Source organism: Manis javanica, chromosome 9, assembly GCF_040802235.1.
Source record: "Manis javanica isolate MJ-LG chromosome 9, MJ_LKY, whole genome shotgun sequence".
Lineage (NCBI taxonomy): Eukaryota > Metazoa > Chordata > Mammalia > Pholidota > Manidae > Manis > Manis javanica.
This window is the reverse complement of record NC_133164.1, coordinates 104067276-104084810: the sequence shown is the minus strand read 5'-3', so window position 1 is coordinate 104084810 and position 17535 is coordinate 104067276. Positions and strand designations below refer to the sequence as shown.

Genomic DNA, 17535 nt, shown 5'->3' with positions numbered 1-17535 from the left:
GTGGCTTCATCACTTCCCCGGGGACCTCCATTGACAGTCTCCTATGTCTCTCGCAGGTGCATGTACCCTCCAGTCCATTTTCCACATTCGCAAGCAAATCTGACCATGTTATTAGCCTGCTTAAAACTCCTCAGTGACCTCCCTTGCTTTCAGATCAGCCCAGATTCCTCCACACAGAGGACAGGTCCCTGTGATCCCACCTTTCCCTCTCTGTCTCCATCAGTCACCCCAAACCATATGTGACTCCCAAGGCCAGATGTACTAAATGTTCTCTGCCACCTTTGCCCACACTTCTCCTGGAACACTGCCCCACCTGCTTCAGCTGGCAAACGCCCTAGTCATCCTTCAAGATTCCATCCCGGAATCACCGGCTCTCAGAAGCTGCCTCTGAGCCACACTCCCTTCTGCAAATGTGTGTCCCATGCAAGTCCCGGGCACAAACTTCTGCAGAGCACTCAGGGAATGGTACCAAGACTGCCCCTTTACTGGTGCTCCCCCCAAGACTAGCCGCTTAGTGAGTAACCACATCTTACTCCTCCTTATAGCAACAAAGCCCAAACAACACCTAGCATATAGTAGATGTTTCATAATTTTTAAAAAAATTGATCTATCGATCATATAGTTGGCTGGGAAGTCATTTCAATTCCTGATCTTGTGACCATTAGATAGAATTGCAGCAATCAAATAATGTCCTTTCCCTATACAACACAGGTGCCATCTGTGTCCCGATCTTGTGACCATTAGGTAGATTTGCAGCAATCAAATAATGCCCTTCCCCTAAACAACACAGATGCCATCTGTGTCCTTCCTCCAAGAGCAGTGATTCTCAAAGGGCAGTCCCCAGACCAGCCACATGAGCATCACCCTGTAGGTGTTAGACATGCAAATTCTTGGGCACCCCCTCAGTCCTAAGAAAATCTGGGGATTGCCCCAGCAATCTGTCGTTTGCTCCAGTGGATTCTTACATGCTCAAGTGTAAGAACCAGTGCCCTTGAGCCTTCAAAGACCACAGGAGCAGTTCAGATTCTGCTCAGTAAGCAGCTGCTGTCAACTCTTTGCCTGGAAATTTCCCCTTCCCTGGGATGGTGGAGCCTCTCCATGGCTGAAAGCAGCTGCGTTCACCAGGGCCAGAGGCGGAAATACTTTCCCTCCCTGTCCTCCTTGGACTAAACAAGAATCACCTAGGGAACAAAGGAAACCAGGCAACTCCAGTTGGAGCTTGGGCATGTATATATGACAAGTGCATGTGTTATACATATGCATGTGTGTATATGTACTGTGTATGTATGTATGTGGGTATATGCATAGGCATATATGCGCTTCATATGCGCTTAGATACACATGCATACAATGTATATACCAATACACCTGCATACATGTATATATACTTACATATACATATATACCTATACAGTCCAGATGATTCTAATAGAGCCAAGGTTGAGAACCACTTCATAGACCACTGGTTCCCAAATATGTCTGCACTTTAGAATTATTTTTTAGAAAATTCCAAAGCTCAGGTCACAGCCCAAACCAATCAGAACATAAGCTCTGGGGTGGTGGGCTGGACACAGACATGAGGGTCCCTAGATGATTCTAATGGGCAGACAAGCTTGAAAAGCACAAATCTTCAAGCTCCAGGAGAGTAGGGCCTATCTTCTGCTATTTTTACTGTAATTCTGCTACAGTGCTTACTTTAAATATATGTTAAGCTGAATTGAATTTTTAGAGACACCCATACCACAATGTCCTTTACAACTATGTCTATTGGAGCTAGTGCCTTCTAGGACTGTATGAATCCAAGAGGGGTGGCACGAAAGGTATGTATTTCACAAAAACAGCATTCTGCCTCCTTGCTAGTGAATCGTATCCTCAGGGCTCCCATCCTCACACTTCCGGTACTGTGTCCCAATGTCTCAGGCTGTTTCTTCTTTGGGTGGCTTCAGACCAAAAGGCTCTCTTTTCAGCCTGTTTGAAAATGAGGAAAGGCCTTTGAATACTCAGGTGCCCCAGAGTATATTTGGACTCATTCACCAGACCAGATATGGTTCACATTTTAAGAAGAAAATAAAACAGAAAACACTGTTAATTCCTTATTCCACAACTTTGATGCTATGCACCTTGATTTGCCCAACGAATAAGGGTGCTTTTACTCTACTGCAAATGCACATGGTTGGGATACTTACGTAAGGGATTCCTATTGTGAATCCCTTTGGGAAAATGCTGATGTTTATATAGCAAGTTTGCTTTAAAAAGAGGTTCGCTTGCAAAATCATTCATTTTAAAACTTGGAAAAATAAGCTCAATACCTCTTCTTCCTCTTGAGATTACCTCTTAAAAGTTACTATTTTAATTCCATGAGATCTATATTTTGCTATTATTGACTATTCATCTAAATGCCTTATGACCAAGGCAATTATTCTCTGTAATGACTGTTGCAGCAGGAAGAAGGCTGGGCTGGAAGAGGGACGTTGAGAGAGGTAGGCTCTGAGTACCATGTCACTTCTAATTCCCTGTGTGATCTGAAGCAAATTTTTTGATCTTTCAAGTTCCTCATTTATAAAACAAGAGAATAAGTACTAGCAAAGATTGTTTTCTTCCAGCTCAAACATCATGTGGTTTTAATTCTCTGTGGACAATGACATTAGTCTTGCAGAAATGGCTAAGTTTATTACTTTGTTTTCCTGAAAATGGATAATTATTTGGAAGAAAGTTACTTGAGTATCCAGCTCCATAAAACAAAAGATTTAGTAACTAATATACATACATTATAATGTACTAGACACCGTACAGCTACAGAAAAAAGAGATGGTCTATGCTGATAAAATTAATAAGGAAAATAATTAGATACCTAACCATGATTTTAGACAGAATGAAATAGATGTTATGGCATGAAACCAGAGGGGAGGTAGCTTGGAGTATTTAAAAAAGAATGTCCAGAATAAATAGTAAAGTTCTTAATCTCAGGGTTAAAAGAACACTGAACTTGGCTTCTAGTTCTGGACTTCCCAAGTAATGACTCTGTCATCTAAGACAAGCACCCATCTTCCCCACTCCTAAGTTTCTTCATCTGTAAAGTGGGAATCATACAACTGACCCAGCATACCGGACAGTGCCACTCAAAGAAGACACTGGCATGAGAGGGCTGTATAGAATGCTGCGTAATATAGTTATACTTATAAAATTACTTTTTAAAATCCTCCATAATGTGTCTGTGGAGGACAGAATACACAAGTGTTCCTATAGATTTTGATCTGATGATTTATAAACACCAGAATTTCCACTGAAGAGTCTAGAGATTAAATTCAGAGCTGACAGGATCTCATATGCAGTGGCTTTTTTCTTTTTTTTTTTCATCTTCTTTATTTTTCTCCTTATTTACTTATTAAATAAAAATATGATTATTTTTAAAAATAAATAGTTTAGAAAGGTACAAAATAAAAAACCTTTCTCTCACCTCAGTCTCAAGTTCCTTCTTTACTACTACTACTAAAGTCTTACATGTCCTTCCAGAAAAAGCTTACGATTACCTCTTAATCATAACTGTAGAGGTTCCTGTACCTGCCCCCTGTATCTACAGCTATATACCTCCTTTCCTAGGTATCCATTGCTGGAGAGGAAAGATCTTATTTCAAATAATCTCAGTTTAAGGCAATAAAGTTTTAGATTACTGAAATCTGACATTGCTCTTAGTGGTGATAATTAAATAATAATGCTATTATAATTTCTTACCAATAGTAAAGGTGGAACAGAAGACAAGAAGGTTATTTAGTATGTTATGGAAGCCAAATCCTGAATTCAGGAATATAGAGCAAAATACTATATTGTTTGTTGGTTAAATAAGAGAAGTCACCCATTAATGGACTGATAGATCTTTGCTTCTGGGGATCTGCTCCTGAATAAATTGAAGAGAGAAGTCAAAGGTTTTTTTTTTATCTCCGAATATTTCATAAATGCATTTCAGATTCACTTTCAAAGACTGCTCATAAAAAAGGGTGTTTTGGGGATTCACAAATTCACTGAATAACTTTTAAACAATGAAGGCATGCACAAAAATTTAGAAATAAGACTTTAACCTTTTAACTAAAATACTATAATAAACTAAGCACATTTCATGTTGCACTCACGCTCCCCATCATCCTTCATCCAAAAAAATTAGTCAGTATCTAAGTCTTTTTATGTGTCTTAATTTCCTTCAGCCCAAGAATATGGTAAAGTATAGAAAAATGAATAATTCTTTAGGCCACAAGACACCCAGAACTATTCACCAGACATATTCTCACTCACACTGTTACAAAACTGTCTCCCTCTTTACGCTATACACCCTTAAGTTCTCTGACATTTTGATGGCACATATTTCACTAGCTTTATTATAAGAAGGTTGTTACAGCCCTCTTCAAGTCCTATATGGTGGGTATTGTAACTGTATAATAATCAGTCAAGACATTTTTCATTTTCTCTCCTCTGATCTGGAAAGCTTAAAGCAATTCAGTCTAGTTACTCCACTGTTATTTATCCCCCTCTTCCTAAGTGGTTTATTACAATCAACTTCCTTATTCTCCTCTTACAAATTAATCAGTTCAGATTTCTGAATTTCTCTGTCCTTTTTTTTCTGTTGAAAGAGCTATAGTACTTTACTCTGTGAGTCTTCCAAAAAAATCTGAATATTTGGTAAAAAGTACCACTGCCACCATATACTGAGGGCAATGTCTTGGGCTCTATGAAAAGTACAGAATTTGCTCAGCTAACTTTGTCTCAGCTCCCTGTAGTTCTCACATATGCTACTGAAGTCACAGCATATTCTCTCTGATCACCAGACAAAACGGTCTCAAAATGGCTGGGAAAAAACTCAAATTCAAATAAATGGGAAATGTGACAACAGAAATATAGAAAACGTCCTTGAGAGATCTCAAAATAACAATACCTCTTTAGAAAAATCAGCTTAAGTGCCTAAGTCACTGATAAATAAAAGAAATTTGGACTTGTACCTACAATGAATCATGCTGGAGGAATTAATTTACTTTGTTTCAGGCTGAGGAGTTTTCAGATGTCATGGTTCATAAATTCTTACACCTGGTGGGGCTTTCTAGTAATTCTGCCTCTAAAAATAATCTTGGGAGGGTCCATTTTCTGAAAGAATAGAAAATGTGATTCCTCAAAATTAATTAAGTCTTTTATCATTTCTTCCAAAGGGATCAGTCATAATCTAGAACTACCTGGCAGTGGAATGAGAGATTTGTTCCTCTAAGGACAGTTATTAAAACCTAATTGGAGGATTTCTATTTCTAGCAAAAAGTGTAGACTAAGTTATATATAGTCTTTACTATGTGTGAAATATTGGAATATTAAAATTAAAAAAGCTGAATAAGTCATCCAGGAATATACAAAAGGCTTTACGTATGAGGTGGGCTCCAAAAAGATGGGGATACCGCCCCAAAACAAGCCCTTTCCAGAGAACAGATCCCTACTGCCTACACCTTCCTCCACTGGCTACATACATGAAGGGTAGAAGTGGACCTGTGGTTCCCTGGGCGGAGGGAAATTTTCAGAGAGGACGGCTCTGAGGTTTCCAAGAAGAAAGGTACTTCAAAATAAAAATAAGAGCACCCCAACCCCCTCAAAAAAAAGTCAATGGCGGCTCTGGGAAGGTGGTGGAGAGGGCCTTCCCACCATGCCATTCCCCTTTGCCAAAACTCTTCAAACTTGGAAAATGCATTTTTCTCATTGTAAATTTTTCTAGCTTCATGAAAGTTGAGAAAAAACACCTCTGAGAGTCAGAGCAAGGTAGAAAGATAATGCACTTGGCTGATGATCCTGAGAACACATGGATGAGCACATGACTTCTAAAAGCCAGAAAGGGACACAAAGCTTCTTCTGAAACATTAGATTGAATAAAAGGTCCCTGGAAAAGCCAACCTGGGCAATAGCTCAGTCTCCACAAGGACTAGCCTTGGCCGTGGTTGAAATTCTGCTTTCCATATGGAAATGTTGGGGGCCACACAGAATGAAGCAGTCTTACCTGCGAAAGCTTGTTTTAGTACTTGTTTTACTTCTTAACAGTTGCTGGAATAGAAAGCATCTTCCTCCCTTATCACATCCCTTGATTCTGAATTCCCATCTTTCTACAAGAAGGTGTGGAGACTGATGATTGATGGGGCTCCAGATATCACTCCTGCAATTGCTTTCTCTGCCAGGTCACCTGCCTTAGTAGGAAAGGCCCGAGGAATTAGTCTCTTTTATGTAGAGAAATACATCTACATTTAGCTGTGTCCAGTTTATGGGAATTTATTCATCCCAACCTCCACTCCCACTGCAACCAGGATGACATATTAGGAGTGGGTGGAGGAAGTTCTGTAGTCACGGACAGGCAAAGAGCAGCTGGTGCTTCGTGCTCCCCTCCTGTCAGTCTCTAAGACGGATCAGACTGACTTCTGCCTCCTTCTGCAGTGGTGAACTGAGAAACTTGAACCAACCTTCCCAACAAACACAACAAAGAAATCTGGGTAAAGTATTCTTTTAAATTCTTCCCAGAAGCATCAAAGAGGTAATGAGACACAGAGGGACTTCAGGTTTAAGATCTGGGATGAGAACCAGAGATGTGGGCCTGAGTATTAGGGCCACTTTGACACAGCTGGGGAGACTGTCAAGCTAGGGAGCTGGGAGGCTGAGCAGCACTTTTGGCTGCCTCATGGAGTTAAGCCCTGGTAAACCATTTTACACTTGTGGTTGGTACCCCAAGTACCTAAACTGTAGGAATAAGAGAAAACAAAAATAAACTAGTCTGGCTTAATGTCATCTGGGTGGCCTAGAAAATCTCAAGCACCCAAATTGATCCAGGATTGCTGGTATCCCAAAGAGCCTGAAGAAACTATTTAAAATCCTCTCTGAAACTCTTTTGTCATTTTTATCGTCACCACTCAAAGCCTCAAACGATTGCATTTTATCAGTCCTAAATATCGCTAATTATATGACTGCATTACTATTTTAGGCATCAGCAATAAAAATTGCTACCAACTATAAATGTAGGACTCCATCAATTGTAAACCACATCTAAATTTCAGAGATTAAGGTGTGGAACAAAATGTACATCTTAAAAGTAATGGGACAATGGTATTTAAGCAAATAGTTTTTCAAAACAGTATCTGTATCTAGCATACATTCAAAGATAACCAGGCACAAGAGGAGATATGACATAAATATGAACTGGCATGAGAATCAGAACAATAGACAGAAGAAACAGACACATAAGTATTCCTGATAGCAAATTAACAGACACAGAGTATAAAACAACTCTATCTACTATGCTTCATGGAGATAACAGGCTTAAAAATTTCAAAACAAGGAACCAGGAACTATGTAACGTAACATTAAAGATCTGAAAAAGATCTAGAAATTCTAGAACTGAAATTTAGTAATTATAATTAAGAATGTAACAGATCGATTTAACTGCAGACTAGATACAGTTAAGGAGACACGCTCTGTCTGAGAAAATAGGTCAGAAGAAATAACAGAATGTACCTAGGTGATATAAAAGAATGGAAAATACAGAAGAGAGAGTAAAAGACACAGAAGATGCAGTAAGGAAATTTAAGACAGTAAAATTACCTTACACTACAAAATTCTCCCAGAAATAGGCAGTAGGGTTCAGAGAAAGCTACTAACATTCCTAGGCCCAGCTCTTTTAAACACCAACCACACAAATGAGGCAGGTCACTTTAGCAAAGATCCAGAGGTAGTAAAAAAAAAGTGGTTAAAAGATGCAATATTGTGATTTATAAGAAACATGTATTTGGCCATTTAGATAATCAAAATGTATTTCCCATATATATGTGGTCTTTGTCTAAATCCACAATTACTTCATCAAGGCTCCCCAAAACCTCAGCATTTCCTGGGCAATAAGAGCAACAGGAGCATCTTTTGTCATGATATTTAGTCTCTCGTCCTCAGTCCTGAAAATGCTTCAGATCCAAAAAGGTGAAATGTGTATTTTGTTATTCATAAAAAGCCCCATTCCACCACAACTGGGTTTATGTTAATAAGATGATTTTTAGAAAGCACCTAAGGATAAGGTCTGGTTGCCAGGGTAACTAACCATAAATAGAGGAAGGGAACTTTCAGCCCCACCCTGATTTCCTGAGAGTGGAGAGGGACTAGCGCAATCAGCCGATGGCCAATGACTTAGTCAATCATGACTTTGTAATGAACCCCCAGAAAAATAAAAAAGGAAGGGGTTCAGAGAGCTTCCAGACAGGGAAACCAGAATGCTTCCATGTAGCACCATGCCAAGCCCCAAATTCCACAAGGACATAAGATCCTTTTGTTTTGGACCTCACCCTATTTATTTCTTAATTTGGTTGTTATTCATATCCTTTGTAATAAACTGGTAATCAAGGGTGTAAACTGGTTTCCTGAATTCTGTGAGCCAGTCTAGCAAATCATTGCAACACAAGGGGGTAGCAGGAACTTTAATTTTTAGCCAGTTAGTCAGAAGCACAGGTGACAAACCTGGGCTTTCCTTTGGCATCTGAAGTCGAGGGCAATCTTGTAGAACTGAGCCCTTAACCTGTTGAATCTGATGCTATCTCAAGGCAGATAGTTTCAGAATTGAGTTGAATTGTAGGACACCCAGCTGGTGTCTGCGAAGTGCTCGGATGTTTGGGGAAAACCCCATACACACTGGAATTGGTTATGAGAACCCTTTTGAAAGTGTATGTGACTGTGGTTATTTTACCTTTCTGTGCCTCATTCATCTCATGTGTAAAGGGGTATAGTAAAACAGTACCCATTTCACAAGCATCCTAAGGATTGAGAGCTCACACTTGGGAAACACTGAATAGGTGCTCACTGTATGTTGGCTGGACCCAGGGGACAGACCTTCCTACCCATCTAAAGCTTGCTTCAGGACCGGAATAGGCAGCTCCACCACTATGAACAAAAAGAGTTTAGCCTGAAACACAACATTCAAAGTGTTGGAATTGTGGAACATTACAGTTGGATGGAACTCTTCACAAAATATCCTTGAGATTGGAATTTCCCTTTAAAAAATAGGGTTTCTACATGCAGATCAATTTTCTAAACCACTAAACTGAAGTAGAAAAATAGATAATTAATGGAAAATAATCCTGTAGAGAAATACAAAGTTAGACATACTGGTAACCGAAATGCGCACGAAAGCGGCAATGACATAGTTTGCACTTACTGAATAAAAAAATCTTTGAAAGTAGAATACCTTATGCTATCACTGGTGTGGTGAAATCATTTTCATTTTCTGAAAGCAGTTTGTTAACATGATGCATTCCATCCTTAGTTGAGTTATTTCACTATATGGAAATGTATAATGAAGAAAACAATCCAAATCGTAAAAAACGTGTGGGCACAAAGTTGCTCACTACAATGACACAGCATTGAGAAATTGAGAGCAAACAATGTCCACTAATAACAAAATATAATGAGTTAATAGGCTTCCAAAGTATTGAATTATGTAGCCATTAAAAATTGTTTACAAAGAGCTTGCAAAAACATGGAAACTGTTTGTAAAAGTATTAACTGAAAAAAGATAAAAATTAAAATTATATGCACAGTATGACTTCAATTGTGTTTAAAAATTTAGCTGAGGAAAAAAAAACTAAAGATAAATATAGCAAAATATGATCAAAGGATCACTGGTAGAGTTTTTAAATTCTTCTTGCTACCTTCCATAATGAATATGTATTATTTTCCTAAACTGGGAAATAGATGTTTTCACTCTAATTATTTACTGTAAAGATAATATGAAAGAACATTAAAAGAAGGTGCTTTACATTTTTAGAATTTTTTTCATTGATATGTAATTGACATATAAGATGATACTAGTTTCAGGCGTATGACATGACTCCCTATTTGCATATATCGTTAAATGATCACAACAGTAAGTCTTTATCACCACACGATTACAATTTTTGTTTCTTGTGATGAGGACTTTTAAGATCGACTCTCTTAGCAACTTTCAAATACACAACACAGCATTATTTGCTATAGTCACCAAAAGATTGCCTCAAAAGATTGCCTCAATATGATGACCAGATTAGAATATGTAGGCTGACAAAGGAAGTTATGTAAAATGACAAGTTATATAAAATAATCTCATTCCACTAATCCAACTGTTCCAGTTTTCCCATAGCTTTTTTCAGTATTACACATATGCACCACACACCTTTGTCACACATGTTATCAGTCTGAATTAATAATTATTTTTATTAGGACCTGGAAATGAGACAAGTTATCAAACTCTTTTCCTGCCTGGCCCTCTCTCCACCAATATGCTCTGGCAACTAGAAAGAAGGAACATTAATCCCATGGAACTGAATGTCAAAGAAAATGGGACAAACTACTGACTCCTAGCTCAGCCTCAGCACTTACCTCTGTGTACCTTTGGCAAGCCACCTACCTTCTCTCTGCCTCAATTTCTACCTTTATACAATAGGTTAAGGAGAGCTGGTCACTGATCCCCAAGATCCCTTGCAGGTCTAATCTCTGTGATTGTGTGTAGATTTGACCCCAAATCTCCAAACATATCTCAAGTCTTGAAGTTTTTAAAAAAATCAAACATGTTCAAACACAAATGGAAAACTAGCTATTTTTAGAAAAATCCCTCCTACACCAATCTTCTTGTCAAAGATCTTTTTTTTTTGTTAGATCTAGACACTGACATATTGACTGATCCATTTCACATACAGTCAAGCACATTTAGATATTAAAGCAATAACCATAGCACTTTCTCTTCCTCATTTAAGGTAGGCTGATTCAGATCAAGGAAAAAGTTTGTGAATGAATGTTAAGTCTGATATATAGAGGCTTCTCATTTGTTTTAATAATTTAAGTTTTTAAAGTACTTGAATTACTTGCCCACCCCAGAAGGTATTTCCTATCTGGCTTATTTCAATGCAAGGTAAAGTCCCATCCCAGAGTTGGGCATTTCAAAATAGAAGTTTGAATCAATGAAATCTTACTGTAAACTTTTCAAATGCCATTACAGTGACCTGAAAAAAGAGTTTCATTTGCTTTCTGAAGCAATAAGTTTGGCTCTGGGCTGACCTCGGTTATGACATACATTAAGTTACTCCTACCCACTAGTGAAATTCAGGCATCCCTCCTACTAAGCTTGAACTAACCTTGCTCCCTTTTCCATCCTATAAAGATGTTGCTGATGCTGACACCTCCCTGGAGCTGCCAGAGCTATGGAAGTTCTACTCGGGAGGCAAGATATTAGGAGAAGTGCAGGCTACCCTGTTTTTCACAGTTCTAGTTGGATACATGTTCTGTATTTAAGTCAAGTGTTCAAGAAGCTTCTCTTAGCCCTTGCCAGTCACAGGAGGAAGAAAGTCATAATTTTCCTATTCCTACAGCCTCAGTTGTCCTGTCATTCCTCAAAACCTTTCCCAGAAGCAGTTTTACTTTATGCCAATGAACCTGAAACCTCAGAGCCCCTCTCTTGCTGTGAACCCTCCCAAGACTGGAGAGGGGCCCTAGCAATGTGCTCACCTGGTCCTTCTTTCTCATAAAGAGGACCCCTTAAATCACACAAGTGTCCTATCCCACCAGAACCGGCTCCTCCCCTGCCACTTTCCTCTCCACTGCTGCCCACCCACCACTGCCCAAGCAGTGGGCTGGGATGACCCTGTTGGCAATGGTGGCTGTCAGTAGTGGTTCTTCTGCCCACATACAAATCAGCCACATGCTAAGGGAAGAACTGAGGGGTTTTTTTTTGCCTCAAAAGATTAACTTAATATGATGACCAGATTAGAATATGTAGGCTGAGAAAGGAAGTTTATTCTGATGTATGAAATTATTCCTATGGAAAAGTTTCACAAATTTAATTACACATTTACTAAGTTGCCATCATTGAAAAGAATCAAGTTATATTAAATACAGCCTCTCCCAGAAAAGTGGGAAGTTTAACAGCATGAAACATATTAGCCAATATCCCTTAGAAGAGTGGCCGTCAATCAGGGGTGATTTTGCTCCCAGGAACATCTGGCAAAACTGGAGACATTTTTGGTTGTCACAATTTGGGGAGGAAGTGTGGGGTGCTACTGATCTAATGCTGACAAAGACTTATCCAGCCCACAACATCAATAATGCCCAGTTTCGAATCCCTGACTTAAAATAATGGGCAGGTAAATAAGCAAGGATTCTGTTCGGAAAATGATTAACCTTTAAAGGGTAGAGTGAGTAAAGGCCAGGCTGACAAGCAGCTCATGCAGAGCTGCCATCTGACTTCAATTACCACACCTTGGTAAAAAGCAGAGAAGGCTCCAGACTTTTATGGACCATGGGACTGCAAGGACCCTTCCCAAGAGTGGCTACGTGAGAAGTGGTAGTGTCACTTCAGAGCACCAGGAAAGGCACTTTGCCTCCCCCAAAATCTCCAACACCCACTTGTCTCTACTTGAAATCCTCTCATGGTGGACAAAGCCTTTCATTCCATAATAAGGCTTAAAGTGCAAAGACACTCCCCCACCACACATACAAGAGAGAACAGTGACCTACATTCATACTCAAGAGAAAGTGACTAATGACAGATTGTTTTCTCCTGAATTTTCATACAGTGAAAAGCTCTGAGCAGCTGAAAGTAGTGGCAAGAAGAGAGGACAGGCCCAGGTGAGGTAGAGAAAGGGTGAAGAAATAGGCATACAGGGTTCTGAAATAAATGTCCCCTACTCTACGGAGTCCACCTGAGCCTGCAGGAAGGAAGGATGAAGAGAATAAAAAAGAAGTCACATTCTTGGCCTAGAAGAAGATTACAATCAAGTTCAGCCCAGGTGAAAAAACTTCAGGAATGCTGGAAAGAATGGTAGGGGTGCAGTGCTATTCCTGCAGCTGGAACAGGAGACAAGAGTACTTGCCAGCTGTGGGATCCCAGTGAACCCCAAACTGTGCTGGGTGAAGCCCCACCTGACACTAGCAAAGTCACGGGCACATAGTAAAATGCTCAGGCAGCATTTTGTTGAATGAATGGGAACTATTCAAGATGAAGAGCTATCAAATTCCTGGTTTGTTTGCCTTCATACCCTCGCTTACAACATTTCCCTCCATTTGGGAGGGAAGTCTTTATCTTCTTTGCCTATCTGAATACTATTCCATCTTGCAAGACCAGTTTATGTTTTCTCTGTACATTCCTGATTTTGGCCGCAGTTGCTTCCCCCCAATGCCTTCTTGTAAGTGCTAGGGCTTCCAGGTCATTCATCTACCACTTACCCTATTTCCTACGTACTCTTCATAATGGGCCTACTTCCAGAAAAGAAGTGAGTGGTTCTTTCAGTTCATAACAAAAAATAATAGAATATAGTTTATTTTTTAAATTAAAATGAAGATTATAAATAATTTGGGAAGAAAATGATCACCGTACCAAGAAGCTGGGATAGAGCAGTAACCAGGAATTCCTGGATGCTACGGTAAAGAGATAAACATACGAGACATAAAGAAAGTTCTCACTGTCTGATAAATGGAAAGCCACAATTCCACAAAAACAGAATTTTTTTTTTACATTAAATTCTAGGAAGGATTTGCTCCTGGCTTTTCACTTTTCATGTGTACTGTCCAAGCAGCCATTTTATGGTTTTATTTTCAAGAACTCTGTTAAGTTTTTTAGGATGAAAACAATGTCTTAGACTATATATAACATTACAAGTGCTCAAATATTTACTAATAGACTGAAGACTTACAGTTTTCTTACCAAGCTGGATATCCTAGTATGTCTCAGGATCCCAAGATTATCAGAGCAATAGAGTCATCAAATCTCTTAGTGGGAAGGACTCTCATACCATCTGATTCTGCCTCTAGGTCTCCGGTCACTGCGATGATGGGATTTTATAGATACTGTCATCCCAGCAGCTGTCACTAGCTTGGAGCTGGGGGCTAGAAGCTCCATGCTGGCCCTATCTTCACACTCCTCCTCCCCCGGTTCGATTGATTGTCTCCTTGTGTGTCTTTCTGGCCCCACCAGATTCTCCACCCCTTTAAGTATGGGGGCTTTGCCTTATTAACCTTTGATACCCTGCCATACCTAGCACAGCACTTTGCACAAAGGAACTGTCTTTTTTTTCGGTGTAAGGAAACTGAATTGCAAAGAGGTCCCAGAGTAGGCCTATTTACCCTGCTCCTCTCTGAAAAACTTTGAAGCTATAGTGTATGAAGACTAGTTTTTCCTACACCACACAACAAGTAGTCAAGAAAGGTTAAAATGCTGGTTACTAAAGGAATTGTATACTGTAGGGTCCAAAGACATATTCCCTCTCCCTTGTCTCCAAATGCCCTCCAAAAGTACTCTGGGCAACCCGTCGGCAAAGAAACAAAAACCTTACACTCAGGAGGTGCTCAGTAGATATTTGTTAAAACAAGATCACAGCACTGCTACCTTGAACACAGTTAAGTACTAAATAAATATCTGCTAAAGTGAAAAGTTTGAAATGTATCTGCTTTGCACATAGTAGGTTCTCGATAAATATTTTTAAAATTAAAATGAGGTAGGACTGCTGCCTTGCACACAATAAGCTCCCTGTAAATGACTATTAAAACGAATAGTAGCAGACGCTCCTTGGAGAGGCCTGGCAGAGGTGACATTAATCAAATCCAAGCACAGATCCATGAATGGAAATGCGCGTCTCCAGGAACGCTTTCGAGAGAGCAGGAGAGGCGCGTGACAGTGAGCGACCGCGGGGACACCGCGTTCCCACTACCAGCTCCCCGGCGTTGATTAGTGATCGGGATCCATTCCCCACCCAGGGGAGGGAAACGGCCGCCGCCTCCAATTGTCACTACAAGGCACCTGGAGCTCCCTTCACGGCCCCCAGACGGGTTATCCGCCCACCCCGGCTGCTCCTCGGATTCTGGAGAGTTGCGGGCAGAACAAAAGCAAAAGCCAGCAGGGCTTCTGATAGCTTTTCAGATGCAGAGCAGCCCGGGAGGAGGCTGGGGAGCCGGCCCCGGACCGAGCTGTGATGTAAACCTGACTCTCCGCCGGCAGCCGTCCGCCTCCCCAGCAGATGCGGGCTCGGGGTCGCCGAGCCGGGAGGGAGGCCCGGCTGCCTCCCGCCCTGCCCCCGGCCGCCTCGGTCGGTGGGCACGTGGGGGGCGCTATATTAACCCTGAACGGGACGGGAGGGAGGCTGGAGGGGAGGAGGCCGGGAGGCTAAGGCACACCCCACAACTGAAATCCGAATCTGAACTCGCCGTACGAGCCGCACCTCGGCGCCCTACAACGCGCCGAACTGTCCCCGGGGATGGGGACCCCCGCGGCGCCCCGTCCCTGTATTCTCCGCGCTTACATCCCCGTCCAGCGGCCACCTTCCCATGCAAACCGCAGACCCGCGGACATCGGAGCGCTCGTTCCGCCCAGGAAGGCGTCCTCGAGGGCGGCCGCGTCGGTCCCGCGGGAGACACACCGCCGCCCGGAAACTCGCTAGTTTGGATTTTCCTGGATTCTTATTTTGGGCTTTGTTGTTGTTTTCCTGGTGAGGGAGGGTTGCAGGGAGAGCGGGGAAGTATCGTTTCTTCCTCCCTCCTGGGTCTCCGGAGCCCGCGGAACTCTGAGAGGAGCAGGCGGCGGGGAAGCAAGCAAGCGGAGGGGGAGCACTTACCAGGCGGAGCCCCGAGCGCGGCGGCCGGGCGCGAGCCGCCCTTTGTCTGCGGCCGCGGCGACGGCGCGCTCGGCCAGGCCGGTCCCAGCCCCGCGCGCGGCAAGCTCCCGCGGGCGCCCGGACAGCCCGGCTCCCGCCCCGGCCCCGGCCCCTGCCCGGGCCGCCCCGCGGCTCCGCCCCGCGCCCGGCCCCGCCTCCGGCCCGCCGGGCCCCCACCTGCTGCGGCGGCGGCGGCGCGGGGGAGCCGCGCGGCGGGGGGCGGCCGCCTCCCCCGCGCGCCCCGCTTCCCCTCCCGCACCTCCGGGCGCGCGGTGTAGACGGGCCTTCTCCGACCCAGCGTCCTCGGAGGCAGCCTCACCTGGGGGGCCGGGCGACCGCGCCTTCTGAGTCGAGCCCCCGTCCGGGGTAGCTTGGCCTTCCCGCCTGGACGCAGGCTCTCCAGAGTTCTCTGTCACCTTAGAAGCCGCCCTCTCCCTCCCCGGGGGAGGGTACCCCTCGGGCTTTGCCCGGGAGCGAGGGGGCGGCGGGAAGCGGAGACCCCGTGAGCCCCGGCGGAAAGCCGGCCTCCCCGCTGGTCACCCCACGGCTGCTGTGGCGGCCAGTGGCGTGGGCGACCGGGCGGCGGGCTTGGTGCCCGGCCGTCGCTGGCCGGCGCAAGGCCGGGGAGAACGGGGCGGGCCGGAGGAGGGACCCGGCCCAGGGTCGCGGGGGCTCAGAGCGCACGTGCACCGGTCCAGAGCCGCTGCCTGGGCTGTGCGTCTGGGCTCATTTGCGCGGCCGGGATAAAATTAACAGAAGGAACCAACACTCTGGAAGCCAGAGAAAAGGAAAGCAGAAACCACCAGACCCATAACACTGGTAATAATCGGTGTTTAGGGGGTGCCCTCCGGAAAAGCATCCACAAGTAATAGGTGCGTCACTTCATATGTGCATCCTAGTGGTATAGTTGAGGAGCCAGCCGCTTTGTTTTAAAAAGGCAGAGAAAAATATGATAACCTAAATATCGTATAATGAGATCACTAGCGGCTTTAGCTGCCTGGGAGCCCTCCCTTGTCCCAACTCCCAAAGCATTCAGAGAAAGAATCTCGCTTTGACCCTTCATAGGTTTCCACCTGCTATGATTACCTCTGCTTCAGCCCCTAACTCTGCCTGGTCCAGGGCCTGGTACAATTCCAGGTGCCTAATAGACGCTCAATAACTATTGAAAGAATTAATGCGTGAGTCATATAACTGCTCATTGTAACGTGGGCAAGAACATAAAAATTTTAAATTGTAGTATCATATTGGAAAATTCATCAAGTAGGTAGAACAGTTCAGTCATATGAAGAGTAGTAATGTTAGCTGTAATTCTTATGTAGAGGCAATTGCTGTTGATCATACATATGTAACAGGATAAGGATTACATGCTAAGTTAGAGACAGTAGTTTCTGGACTTTCATTAACCTGAAAGAATGGATAGGGATGAGGAGAGGGTGTGTAACAAGCAAATGTGAGAACATCTTTGGTAACTAGTCCCAATGTATCTTCCCCAAAGAGAACATTTTAACATTTTGCTTCTTTAATTTTCATTACAAATATGTATTACCAATTCAGTGGATATGCATAAATATGAAATGTTCTATTTTGATTTATTCATTTTTATAACATCTTTTCTGGGAAGGAAGAATAAGAGGCCCCAAGGGGGCTCATTTTATCCACAAAAGCCAGAAAGGCACATGGCCCACCACAGTAAGCCCACTAGCAGGGAGAGGGTCTCTGGGTCCAAATGAAGAGACTGACCAGGTCTATACCAGGAAAGCTCTCCAAGTCTCCCTCCCAGGTGCTTTAGATCAGTGTCTTGGGTCTGTGAAACTGCTCTTGGGAGCAATGTGCTTGTCCACGTGAGATAATTTATCTCTTCCATTTGGCAACTGGGAAA

General features: G+C 42.9%; 1 protein-coding gene across 5 annotated transcripts in view; it reads right to left on the bottom strand.

Annotated features, from left to right (window-relative positions):
• Positions 1–16254, bottom strand: part of MAPK4 (mitogen-activated protein kinase 4) — a 138156-nt gene extending 121902 nt beyond the window's left edge. For 3 of the 5 annotated variants that reach the window (XM_017648630.3, XM_037016628.2, XM_017648631.3), the window contains exon 1: positions 15618–15745. The gene's annotated coding sequence lies outside the window, so the exon portion shown is untranslated. Of the gene's footprint in view, positions 1–15617; positions 15746–15975 lie in introns of those variants that run through there. The other 2 variants (XM_017648629.3, XM_017648632.3) reach the window with 1 other exon arrangement.
• Between the last annotated feature and the right edge of the window lie 1281 nt (positions 16255–17535).